The 13,867-nt window shown below is 45.5% G+C and overlaps 1 protein-coding gene across 4 annotated transcripts in view; it reads left to right on the top strand.

The window, feature by feature from the left end:
* ndst2a (N-deacetylase/N-sulfotransferase (heparan glucosaminyl) 2a) overlaps positions 1-13,867 on the top strand; it is an 82,752-nt gene that overhangs the window by 55,641 nt on the left and 13,244 nt on the right. The gene's annotated exons all lie outside the window — the stretch shown is intronic.

Genomic DNA, 13,867 nt, shown 5'->3' with positions numbered 1-13,867 from the left:
TAATATTTTTCAGTTGTTGTACTTTCCACGTGGATGACCGTAGATTTGCTGGACACCACTTGCCATAAACAGGCAGCGATCACCAGCAAGTCTCTCGTCTTTCATGTGCTGAGCCAATTGATGGCTTCCTGGTCGTGATTGTGCCGTACGGTCTGTCCACTCGCAGCCCTGAATCTGCCTGTACAGGAGCCCTGGGAGACGCTCATTAAAAAGCTCTTAGACTGACGTTTTTTTCAGGCCCTTTGTTGCATGGTAAGAATCCATGTATGTACAATTGACCAATATAAAGATTAATTTCTATGTAATTCATTAATGTCACTTATTATTTAAGCATTTTGTACATGAGCTGTTTTTCAAGTTTTGGTACATGAGTCAATGAGCTCAAGTAAATTAGTGTGTTCTTGTGTCCTTGTAGGTAACACATTTGCAGATGACCAAAAAGTCACAAGTTCAAACGCCACTTACTACTATTGTGTCCCTGAGCAAGACAGTTAACCCTGAGTGTCTCCAGGGGGACTGTGCCTGTAACTACTGATTGTCGCACTGGATAAGGGCGCCTGATAAAGGCCATAAAAGTGTAGTATAATTGCAATAATATTTAGTTCACCCTTTATTATGACTGTTCCCAAAGAGAGAGACATACCTTCTGCCATTCGGTCTGTGTTGCAGCGTTTTGTCACTGCAGGAACATTTGATTGGTAGCTTGTCGTGCTACTAGGGTTTCTCCCAGCCATTTAAAATGAATGTTTTAGAATAATTCACTGAAGGTGTGCCTCTGGTGCTGTCTGGTGCAAATGGGATTAACGGATGCTGCTCATAGTGTTCTTCCTGCATCACAAATAAATCTGCTGTGTCCACCATAAAACAAGTTATTAACACGGACCCTGAACAAGTTCGGTAGAAAACACTCCCACCTAGTTTGTGGCAGAGGATCTTAACAAATTAAACTGATCAAGGGGGATTTTGTGAAAAGCATGTTGTGCATCAAAAAGCAGTCCTACTGGACACTGTGCGCTGTAGTATATACGGTGCATTATCAGTCACCTCTTCATTTATGGGTCTTGCATTTTTTACGTTATAGAACAAAACAGATTCTTCAAACACACTTCACTTCCTCCTGTTACAAAAATACTAAGGATGTTTCTTGGACTGGATTCTTCAAAAAAAAGGCTCCATCTTAGTCTATTTAAACACCACAGTGTACTGATACTGAAGAAACTGCTGGAATTTGTTTCATTATGCAAACTTGGCAAGCAGTGCTAGTGTATCTTAAACAGCTTAAAGAAGATTAATTTTGAATAATGAAACACTTGCACTGCCATGTAGATTTAAATATTATTATCCACAGCTCTAAAATGCACTAATTTAGAACAATGATGCATCTCCATTTCTGGGGGTTTCACCATGTCAGGTGTCTGGCTTTACAATATTTTTGATCATCATTATAAATGATTATTTATCATCCCCGTCTCCTTTTGGCTGCTCTTGTTAGCGGTCGCCACGGCAGATCAACCTATCTGGCTGTCCGCATAACTTATTTTTACGCTGGATGCCCTTCCAGACTCAAACCTCCTGATTTTTCCGGGCTTGGCAACCTCATCAAGAAAGGCACGGTCTGATGCGTCTTGAGTGGACTGGTTAAATCCTTCTAAATACACCAATAGCTGTTAAGTTCATCCATCCTCGTTCGGTGTGATGTTGCTGAGTCGCTGCGTCTATAGCTGAGAAATTCCAATAGACGTCAAATAATCCCATTAAAATGTAATCCTGTTAGTGACCTGTTGCTTTAAGTGTGCACTGGAAATGAAATGTTCCTTTTGTCTGTGCTGTGTAGGCAACAACATCAGTAGAATAGATCAGAATGCCCATGTGTTGATTAAATTGTCTGTGGCTGTAGAAGCAGGCCTTCAACAACAAAACCAAAAAAAAAAAAGGCTGTTTGTGTTACAGAAGGTGTCTGCGCACCAGCACCGCTTCTTAATAAAAAGCCTGGGTGTCAGTGGCGCCTTAATGAAAAAGCAATTTGACAGATAGCGTGTACCCAGGGAGCCTGGCGCAGGCCTGAATCAGACGTTTTTATTTTCCCCGCCCACGCCAGTCGAGCTGTGCTATTGTGTTTTCCCGTGTGCCTGTTGGCCCCTGGCCTCCGTCTTCGCAGACTGACTGAGGAAGTGCTGACTGGAGAGCCGTCTGGTTTGACAGCTTTGCTCTGTCCGCTTGCCGGGTCAGTCCCCAACCGGAGCGCTGTCAGTTTACTCCCGTGCATATACACACACATGCAAGCAAACACACACACACACACACACACACACCTGCACACAGTTACTCCTCATGCTGCATTAAAGATGGCCTAGCAGAAGCAGAAAGCCTGACCAGGCCGAACGCTCTGCTGCTTGGTGAAGGTTACAGCTGTACGGATCTAGAGATCTGTGAAAGTGACACAGGCCCACAATACAGAGCGGCGACCATAATGAAAACCATCTTCATAACTGGTGATATTTACACATCCTGCACAGGGTTCCTGGAGGTCTCTGTGTGTTCAACTGGATGTGTGTGTATTTTCACTCCCCTGACAGAGTATGGGAGAGACAAGCCACTGTGTGATGTCTTCTCCAGCACATACTAAGGATTTTCAGTGGGTCTGTGACAATGATGTAGCCTGGACTTGCTATTGTATATTCAGCTGGTCAGCTGACTTCGTTTTATTGCCACATCATGTCGCTGAACCCAGATCTGACCATCTGACCAGATCTGACCCCAGATCATAAACATCTGGTACAGTAGGGACCATGCATGGTTGGCGCACATGAAATATTTGCTTCCCTTCTTATCCTGATATCACTGTTACTCAAAGAAAAACTGAGTGCAGACTGACCTGGTTTCAAAGTATTTGGCTTTCTTCTTATTATTATTATTACCACAATGCCAGTTATTGGCCTAGCTGTTAAGGAAACAGACTCTGAAGGCTGCCGGTTTTGGGACTGCCAAGGTGCCACTGCTCCTCGGGCGCCTGTCATGGCTGCATACTGCTCCCTCAGGGGATGGGTTAAATGCAGAGACATTTCACTGTGAGTGCTGCGCTGTGCTGTGGTGTCACATGTGACAACTAGTCACTTTCACATAGCTGTTACTTTCACTGTTAAACAGAGCTGTGAGTTCTACTACCCCACTCAGATGATGGTTCTCCATCATCCTTCCAGTTTTTAATAATGCGCTGGACAGTTCATTTGGACCTTTGATTTACTGAATTCAGGACCATGATGAAATGCAGTGATCTTTCCTGTGATCATGGGATGTGTTTATTGGTAATAGTGCTTTTCCTTTTAAAGCTCAGGTCAGCGTGGTTCCGCCTATAGCAGTGCCGCTCACCGACTGAACCTCCAGTTCGTGTGTGGTCCACACCGAGCCGCATCCCTGCCAGCGGTGGGCCGGAGAAAGCCCACGTCCCCTCGGGCCGGCCAGTTTTCCTCTACATCCACAGGGCTAATTAAAGCGGTGTCCTGCGGCTGCATCAAGGCTTCTTCACGCTGATGGAACCCTCTCACATTCCCTGGACAGAGGGGCTGGGGTCGGGCGGAGTCGTCTATTTTTTTTTTTTTTTCTCTCTCATTGCGTGCATTTATCAAGAAGAAAGCGTTCCTTTTTTTCCATCTCTTAACCCTCAGTGTTAGCCAGTGTGTCCATCCTCTGGGTGTGTGAGAGGGAGAGCAGGCGGGACTGTCTGTGTGGTTTTTGGGGTTTGCACTTGTGGGGTCCTCCAGGACTTTTTGTTCGTCCTTGATGGTGGAATTGATGATTGAATGAATTGAGAATGCTGGCAAGTGATGGGAGAGCCTTTAGAGAAAGGGAGGCCTTCAGTGAAAGATAGCGAGTGAAAAGATAGCTGGGGAGAGACAGTGCCAAAGAAATTTTAATTGGAGGGAAGAGAGGCATTCTTGTTTTTTTGGGTTGGTGGGTGCGGGGTTGGGGTGCCTCAAACGGTGCCAAGAAATGCAACAATACAAAAAAAGCTGAGAAAATGGGAGGACTTTTCCTCTCCCTTTCTCCCTCCCTTCTTCTTTTATTTAGTTATTTATTTATTTATTTATTTGCCGTTTTTCTCCCACACACACATGCACATTCTACAGTCTCATAAAGGCAGCTTTTACTATTGATTGGTCATCTGTGGTGGCACATTATTGGAGTTGGAACAAGAAGGTTGGTTGTGTGGTGTTGTGTGCATTGTGAGGGGACAGCCTAAAGAAGCCCTTTATGGTTTGACTGCTGGAAAGTGTCAGGTGTGTGTGTGTGTGTGTGTCCGGGGGTGAATGTTCCCTGTAGAAAATGGATTGGTTGTCAGCTCCCCTTTCCTCCATCTGATTTTGTTCTGGGCAGAGGCAGAAGCGAGCAGACGTCTCACTAATTAAAAGGCTCCAAACAGCCCGGTTTCCACGGCGGCGGCGGTGACGGGAACAGGCAGTGATTCGCTCATAAAGGAGTCTTGGTCGATGTAGATTGAATTGATCTGCACAGCCCTTCTCTCTCTCTCTCTCTCTCACTCTCTCACTCTCACACACACACACACACACAATTTGTCACCAGGTTTTATTGACTCCAGTGCCAAAAACTGAACTAGAGGTGCTGTGTGTGTGTGTGTGTGTGTGTGTGTGTGTGTGTGTGTGTGTGTGTGTGTGTGTGTGTGTGTGTGTGTGTGTGTGTGTCACATCACTGACTTTGTCACTTACATTTACATAACATATTACTGTAGTTTGTTTTTTGGCCTTTAGAAACATTTGGTCAGTCGGAACGACCAGATTGCATGTGGATGTACGAATGTGACTGACAGAAGAAACAGTTTCCGCCTCTACTGGTTTAAATCAGGGTGACTTGGTGATCAGTGGTCAGCAGCAGAGATGCAAAGGTGCTTGTTGTTATTCCTCAGGTCAGGCCACAGCATGTGAGCTCACCTTTACCCACAAGCCCTTGTGCTAAACCTGTTTCTACCTTTCCCAGCCCTCTGAACCCAACATCTGTCTGATGCAGGGAGGACATTGAACTCTCTGGACTCTAATAATAGCACCCAAAATCTTGTGTGTGTTTCTCCTAAAGAGAGAGAGAGATCATAACTCTTTCGGGGTTCATCGTGCCCCAGGTCAATTTGGGGGTGGGTTGTGCTGCTGAGCCCCCCACTGCCATGCTACTGTGAGGTTTGACTCTTATCTGGTCCCCTCCTGAGGACCCGCTGTGTGACCTCCCATGCTTTTTACCCATGTAGGCAGGGAACATATGTTGGTGCCTTCCAGGCCCTGACCCACCAGCAACTGAGAGAATCTTCCTCCTGCCTATCCAGTTCTCCCAGAAATTCAGGATTTCTTGGCATAGATACATTTTATTTATAATGCACTAGACATTTTTAGCCAGAAAAAATATCATAAAAGCAAAAGAAATTAGCATAAAAACATTTGAAACATTTGAGATCTCATAGACCCCATAGAATACAATTTGGACATTCTGAGCTGCACAATCCAACAGATTTTCAAATGTTTACATTTCATAGTATTAAACATAGCATTTAAAAGTTAACAATATAACCTGCATAAGATGTTGGACATTACATCTATTATAGTATTGTCAAGTATGAACTCGTCCCTCCCTTCCTCCTTAATTTTCCTACAAATATCCAATAAACATGCAGATCGATGATCAATCTCTGCTGTAGGCGACTTGTTCAGCTTCCTCATGGTCACTCAGCATATGGGTGCTTGGTCTTAAAGCAATGGTCCGGCAGTTTTTTTTATTTGTTCTTAATTTTTTGATATAACCAATATCCATATATTAAAAACCCATCCCCATGCCCCTGTTGTAACTGTGGCCAGCAAGGTACGCTTCCCCTTCACCCGCCCAGGTGAATTAATCACCGCCCCCAGCCTACATGACCCAATGCACACACCCATACAAACACCACCCATTCCAGTCCCCTACATCTGGAATTCTGGGTGGTCAATTAGGGACGTCTTTCATATGCAAAAGCACGTTGTCTTATACAGCGCCTCAAATATCCTCAAGTTCTGCACTCAGCATTGGGGCTCCAAAACGGGCATGTGGCCACGTTCATGCCACGGGTATCACAGGCTTTCACACAGTTCTTCAGACCATCACCTTTTATGTTCCAATCAGTGGGATCGTTTTCATATGAATTCCAAGAGTCTCAGCTCTGCGGAGACCCTGTACGAAGGCAGGTATCATGAAAAAAGCATGCCGACCGGTGATCACAGCTCTTCCCATTCGTCATTAACAAGTCCCCATCGTCCCCCACCGTTTTGGCCAACAATGGCAGTGCTTGAAACAGCCTCTTCCTGCTCAGCCGCACGTGGCTGTTGTCTGCCAGATTGTCTCCCATTACGATGGGAAGTTGAGCTAATCTGAAGTGCAGAGGAAGACATGATTAAATTTAGCCGACCGAGGCTGGAGTGCCGGCAGCCATTTCACACATTTACCACCTGAAACACGACGAGCTGACCGCGTGGGTGAGCCCTCCTGTGCCTGATTGACCGGTCGGAATATGCGAAGGAGGAAAATGAGCTGGAGCGACGCTGACAGGGCTGAGATGTCTGCTCTCCTGCGCCACCTGCTCCAGGAGCACCAAAGGGCTTAATAAGATGTCCTTTCCAGTGGCCTCCCACTGTTCTTCTGCTAGCACGCTAGAGGTGAGACTGTGCCGAAGCCCGAAACCACCGGCCAGGGGGCGACGAGGGGAAGTGGTGCGTCTAGTGCTCGCCCTAGAGCCTCCTGGGACACTCTGGGCTTTGAGGGTAGTTCGGAGTGTGGGCGATGACCGCTATGGTGGACTGACTGTCCCCTGACAGAATATGAGGTCAGCCTGTGCCTCCTCCAGCAGCACATAAATCACTCTGTGGCCTGGTTCTTCTGGGTCATCACCCCCCTTTTTTTGTTGGTTGCTCTGTCCGTCTCCCTCTGTCTTCGGGAACATGGTTTTCCCACAGGCTTTCTGGTGTGGAGACTCCAAGCTGTGGCTCTTATCCAGCCTCTTGATCTGGTAGAAAAATGTCTACACCACATGTGTAGAGCATGAAATAAATAGCATATATTATCTGACTACAATGAGCAGTTGGAAGAAAGTGAAATAGTCCAGAGTGAGGATCTGAGGAGCTTTCAAAAGGACCAGCTTGTGGTGCCCGACAACTGTGTCAAATCAACTTTTCATAAAGAGTCTTCCAAGGAGGGAGGCAGTTAATCTGTGAACTAATAGACACATTCTCAACGCAGCCCTTTTCATGACCTTACGACCCATTTAAATGGGTGCTATAGGGAAGCAGCTGTACCAGAGGAGCACATGAAGCTGAGCAATCACCTTTAACCTGGTCTGGATCTGTGCCTGACTGCTTGTCAGAAGCCTGAATGTATCAGACTTTTTTTCCTGGTAATTTTCAAGGACAAAAGCTATTTTATCCCCCAGTTTTACCCGTAATATGTAATGTTACCTGTTATTACTGCTCTCTTACGGCTCCATTCTAACCTCCGTTTCATGAAGTTTGGAGAGGCCTTTGTGTATCCAGATGGACCCAGTGAGGCAGGTGGTCAGAATGTGAAACGCGCACACTCGTGGTGGGTGGCCCAGTCCGCCTATTTGGCTGGCTATTTCAGGTAGGCCTTTATCTAAACACAAACGGCATTGAGGCTAAGAGGCCGAGGCTCAGCACGCCCAAGGAAGTGCTGATCGCCCATCACGCTCCTGTCTCAGAGTGGACTGGCTCGCACCCACCTGTGGGATCTTTCTGCCCGCCACCTTGATTTTTTGGCACCGTGTTCCCAGCAGGTTCCAGTCAGGGTCTTTATTTCCTGGTCCTGTGCAGATGGTCCTGTGTGACGGTGTACCGTGGATATAAATAAATGTCCCTCGGTGCGATCACGACACCACTATCGCAGAGCTCAGGAACGTCTCCCTTCTCACGCCAGCAGGAGCGCAGTAGCTCTGCACGTAGTCGCCAAGGGACCGGTTGCCATGACGTCCGTGGTGACAAAGATGTGTAGCGTGTGCTAGCAAGAGGTGGTAGGCTTGCACCTGATGTGCCAGGGTGGGGCTGCAGGAGGCGGGGAGTGCGTCGAGGTAATGAGTGTGATCATGCTGGGGTAAAATAAAATAAAAAATAATTAAATAAATCCGCTGTTGTTCTTTTCCGGATCTCTTGGTCTCTTCGAACAACCGGGTTTTTAAACGTTAAATAAATGTCCCATCCCCCTTGCTACTTGTTAGCTGTATGGGCAGATCTAATTAACAGGGTCTTCCCGATAGCCCCTCTGAGTGCATCTGCCATGAGTCGTGCTGCTCGCAGCGAACAGGTGGGACGATGACATAAGTGCTGATCCCGCCGACTTTAGTCATAAACCATCTGACTGAGTTCACGTACGTCTGCGCACGTCTCCCTCCTAATTGTGCTCTGTGTCTGTGTAAGTGGGGCTCTTTAATTAATGTTCACTAATCCTCTTGATTATGTCATAGTTGTTCTGAGGAGCGGAGTGGACGGCTCTGAAAAGTTTTCTTTTGAAGTTGCACCCTGGGTTGTGGCTATTTGAGGGAGACTGAGGGAGTAGACCGTAATATTTCAAAGGAAGTGGTTTATCCTGGATAGAGGCTTCATTGAAGTTGGAGTTGGATGAAACACTCCTGAGCTTTTATGGTTCTCCAGAGTGAAAAGATACTCAAAAGTTCAACTTTTATGGGTTTTTTTTTTCTTTTAGTGTACTTGTCTCAGACAATGAAGACATTTCCATGTTCTTTTAGTAGAAGGAGCTTTAGGAACATGCATTGGTGACATTTATTTTCCTTTATATTCATACTTGATTCAGTCTGCTACAGAGTGGCCAGTAGCCTTTTTATTAATAGAATTTTTCTTCATTTTTCATTCTCTTCAAGTTTGAGACATTGTGAACACCATTCTGCACCCATAATGTACACATTTCAGCCCCAAATCACATAATTTAAACGAGATTCCTTGCTGTGGAATGTTGTACAGGGAACTATTGAAGAGTTCAGATATCCTTTTAAAAACCCATCTGATGGTGTCTACTGCACGGCCAGAGCAACATTGATTTTGCTTAAATTACACTTCAACTCTCATCTCCCGCTTTCTGCATGAGGGAGCACTCACCTCCATGTCTAAAGATGCGGAAGTGATTATTCAGTATGCAATTCAGTTTAATTTAAAACTAGAATGATCCTCACTACATGAGGTACCAGCAAAATGTAACTTATTTACTTCTGACATTTTACTTTGCTGTCCTGAACGTTAGTCGTAGTTGCTCTGAAGAATGGTATCTGCAAAATGGACATAATGTAACAGAACGGCTCTATATTGTTCAAGAATTAGGACTTGAAATATGTATAGAAAATTGATTGAGCATGTAACTAATTAACTAATGAACACAACAAAATAGAGCACATACTTCCAGTAGTCGTAGTAATAGTAATATTTCTGATTGCGTTTCATGACATTACTAACACCTTAGTTTTACAGTATGCCAAACTCTTGCTTTTAAGGCCTAATTCAGCATTTCAGAATTGAAGTAATTTAAAAACAATTTTGTGTTTGTTTTTTTGCATAGTTTAATATATTCAGTGTATGTATGTGTGTGTGTGTGTGTGTGTGTGTGTGTATATATTATATTATACTATATATAGTTTAATATATTATATTAAACTATATATAGTTTAATTTATATATATTAAACTATATATATATATTAAACTGAATATATATATAAACTAACTATATATATATAGCATGATATATACAAATCATGCTTTTCACAGGTCACTCTTATTCCCTTTCATGATCTTTTTCCTGAAAATCCCAACCTACTTTTGACGTTTTTTTTTTTTTTTTGTGCTAGTCACATTCACTTTTTTCCCCCAAGATGATTGTTTGTAGCTACACGTGTAGACTGTTAGTGTACAATATTGAAAGCTGTCAGTTTTTGACATCTGGTCACCACGTTTCATTTGGGCCCTCGTGGCTATTTGAGCACTGATCCTGCACATCTGGTAATAGATTTTGTTTCAGGCTGGTGGTTTTTGCCGTTGATCGGGGACTGCGCGTTAATGACGATCGGCATGTTAGCCTCTGCTGTATCCGCTGTGTCCCTGTGCTTGTGTAATGAGATTTTGCTTTGTGTCTCGTTTGGATGAGCAGATTCAATTTGGGGCATTTTCAATTCCTCCCTCCTACAGATCCTTTCATTAGTTTTGCTGTGCTGCTTTTAGCTGTAATCGCCAGATTAGCATATTATGTGTTTGTCATTGCCTCTAAATTGTAGGAGTACGCAACCCGTGGGCGACCGCTTAGGTTTTGCTGTTGCAGTCGCTCCCATTTAGCCTGGTTTAAGGTGGATGGTAGAAGAATCTACAGCAGGCTTGAGGTTGTACTGCATGGGCCCTCCTGATGCGCTCAGACTGCCTACTTCAATGTCTTATTGATTGTGAATTTGGTAAATTGCTCTGCTGTTGGTGACCAAAAAAAAGCGTAATATAATAGCTGTAGTTAAGTTACTTTGTTCACTGTGCATGTGGATGGACGTCATTTCTTGTTAATTATTTCATTCAATTACACATTGTGAAATTCTTCTTAAAGTGACGCATGTTCCAAAGCAAGATTCTCAGAAAGGGTTCACACTTTTATCCACTGTTCAAATGGAATTACTGAAAGAGATGTTTCTAATAAGGGAATTTTTCATTATTTTCTGAATGGAATGTTTACCAAATGGCCACTTCCTTTTTAGAAGTCTGTTCAAATTAGTCCAATAAAAATAGTTTCCATATCCTGTTATGGCCATTGTACCCAACAATAAATAAATAGAATCGTGAAGGACTTTATAAGTGTTTGAAAAGCCGAACTAGAGGTAAGAGTGATGGGTCTGTATAATAAGCTCATCATTTTTAAAGAGTTTGTGGAAAGGCTTGTGCCTTTGACAGGGTGTGAATGCTCTGTTCGTGTGGGTGGGTGTGTGACTGGCTCTGACAGGTTGCACTTGTAGGAAGCGCGTCCGCCTCCCTCTCATGTCAGCTGCTGCTACTGGCTGTGTCTCTGTAGCAAAGTTTTATTTGAATTTTGTGTGTGTGTGTGTGTGTGTGTGTGTGTGTGTGTGTGTGTGTGTGTGTGTGTGGAGCGAGAGTTAAGTGCAAGATGTGAAAATGGGAGTTGAATGATTTATAATAATGGCAGGGCTGTTATCTAATAAAAGTCTCTCCTGATCCAAGTTTGTGGGAATTTCCATCACCTCTGCAGCTGGAAGTATTTAATAATAATAAATAATGCAGAAAAGAGGAAAATGAAATGAACGAAGGAGATGGGAAGAAACAGAGCCGTGTCGGAATCCGGAATGCTCCTTTCTTTACCAGATACTATTGCCATGCTTCTGTGTTTGTTTACACAGGCCCGGCACAATGTGTTTGCCTGCACTGAGCTGGTTGGGTTTTTTTGGATTAGCTGAAGGCTCTGTGTGTGTGTGTGTGTGTGTGTGTGTGTGTGTGTGTGTGTGTGTGGGGCTTTATAAAGCCCGCACAACCCTACGGCGAGGAACGCTGATGTGTGTAGCTTCCCCCTCCAGTCAGCAGCAAGTGTGGCTCAGTAAGCGGCTCAGGGCCACTGGTCAGGAGAGGCGAGGGGGGCTGTGGGTGAGAGGTGGGATGAGTCTTCACAGGCTCGGTGTGAAATTGGGCCGAGGACAGCTGTTGTGTGTGTGTGTGTGTCTCTTGCCCGCACGTTCATGCTCTCACTCTCTCTCTTCCCTCCTCACGCCTGTAGCCCGACGCCCCCTCTAATTTAACGATTTCAGTCCCTCTGCTGCTCCTCTGGACAATGAACTTCCCCACTGCACAACCCATTGTCAGTGTCGCTAAATGTTAAGCTTAATGTCTCTCTGTGTTTGGTGGTGACATCCATTATTGATTGAATTTTTCTTCGTTCTCTTCAAGTTCATTTACATTTTACATTTACAGCATTTATCAGACGCCCTTATCCAGAGCGACTTACAATCAGTAGTTACAGGGACAGTCCCCCCCCTGCTCAGGGACATAATGGTAGTAAGTGGGATTTGAACCCAGGTCTTCTGGTTCGTAGGCGAGTGTGTTACCCACTAGGCTACTACCACCCTAGTTTGAGACGTTGTGAACACCGTTCTGCACCCATCATGTACACATTTCTGCCTCAAGACACATCATTTAACTGTGATTCCTGTGGAATGTTGTACGGGGAACTATTGAAGAGTTCAGATAACCTTTAAAAGACCCCATCCTCCAGTCAGCAGCACTGTGGCTCAGTTTCCATCTCTGTGCTGTGTCTCAATGTGTACGACCTTGGTGGAGATGGGGTCAGCAGACCTGACCTGGTTACACTGCACCGCGCTGGAGGCCGAGAGCCTCGTATCCGACTGCATCAGTTGTTGAGAAAGGGGACAGAAGATTACGATATTAGTGTGTAAGTTCATGTCTTTGGTTATTGAGTTTAGTTTTAGGGAAAGGGGAATTAAATCCACTACTTCAGGTTATTGTTGGACCGTGTTACAACACATACACACACGCTCACTGTCTTTGTGACAACATGAGAGAGATGTTGGAATTAATATGAATGGACGAGCCCCACAGCAGCACAGACATGGCGGCGGCGCAGCAGCTGTATTATTTAACACTAAAACACGCTGCTTTTGTCCAGCTGTTCTTAAATGCCTCCTCCCTCCCACCTTTCCTCCGCCGGCCTCGCCTCCCTTCATTCCCTCCCTCCACACCGACAGCTGGTCCATAAACATATTTGTTTAGGCGGAGTCCTCGGCATAATAAACACGAGATATGCATGACCACCGCGATTATTTCCCGCCGCGCCGCGCTCTGAAACCATGAATAATTTACAGGCCGCATCTCAGATGCCTCCGCCATCCCTCCTGAGGCAGCGCGGTGGTCTCGCCTGTCTGCAGGTTCTCTGGCCATCACCGGTACTTAACGCCAAGCCTCCTCCGCTTCTCCCCGTGTAAAACAATAGGAGCTCGCCGCATGTGGAAACGTTCATCCAATCCCGGCAGGCTTCCGTTACCGTTACCCTTCCGCACGCGGTACGCCTTGGCGCTCATCAAGGGCAACGCGATGCCCAGTGCTATATTTCTGCCCTGGCAGACGAGGTGCCACCTGCCACATGTACCTACAGCTCACCCGTGCCGTGCCCTGCCCTGCCCTGCCCTGCCCTGCCGTGCCGTGCCGTGCCCTGCCCTGCCCTTGCTTCTAGCTTTGGCTTTTGGGTGCCCAACAATATAAGATCACAAACTCAGCCTGAGATGTAGATGCCTGGCGACCGCTGCCACCACCAAATTTTCTTTTCAGATTCCCCGGTTTGTGACCCCGTGTGCGATACAGTGCCGGGAAATGATCTAGAACATTGGCCTCGTCAACTGAACAGAATAATGATGCCACGATGTACGTGGGTTTATATGGATAATAATGAAATGTACAATGAGTTTTGTCCAAGATGGGCATTTAATTTGCCACGAAAGTCTCATCTAATCAGAAGCCTATTACACAAATGCGGGGACAGACGGTCGTGTGTGTGTGTGTGTGTGTGTGTGTGTGTGTGTGTGTGTGCGCGCAGGAGGCACCGATAGGGATCGGTTTCTGTTGAGGAAGTGATCAGTAAGGTGATGCTAATTATAGCGGAGGTTCAGGTTTCAGGGTGCTCGCTCTCCATCCGGAGCTGCTGCTGCTGCTGATGAATTAGCTGCTGTGTTTGGCCCCTTTTCTCAGTTTTCTTAGCCTGGTTTTCTGTTTCCTCCAGGAAATCAGGATCCTGGTGTGTTCTTCTGCAGCCTGTGGATCACATTTGAGACA

The sequence above is a fragment of the Denticeps clupeoides genome, chromosome 8, assembly GCF_900700375.1.
Source record: "Denticeps clupeoides chromosome 8, fDenClu1.1, whole genome shotgun sequence".
NCBI classification, from domain to species: domain Eukaryota; kingdom Metazoa; phylum Chordata; class Actinopteri; order Clupeiformes; family Denticipitidae; genus Denticeps; species Denticeps clupeoides.
Note: the sequence above shows the minus strand (reverse complement) of the source record. Positions and strands in the feature narration are given on the sequence as shown.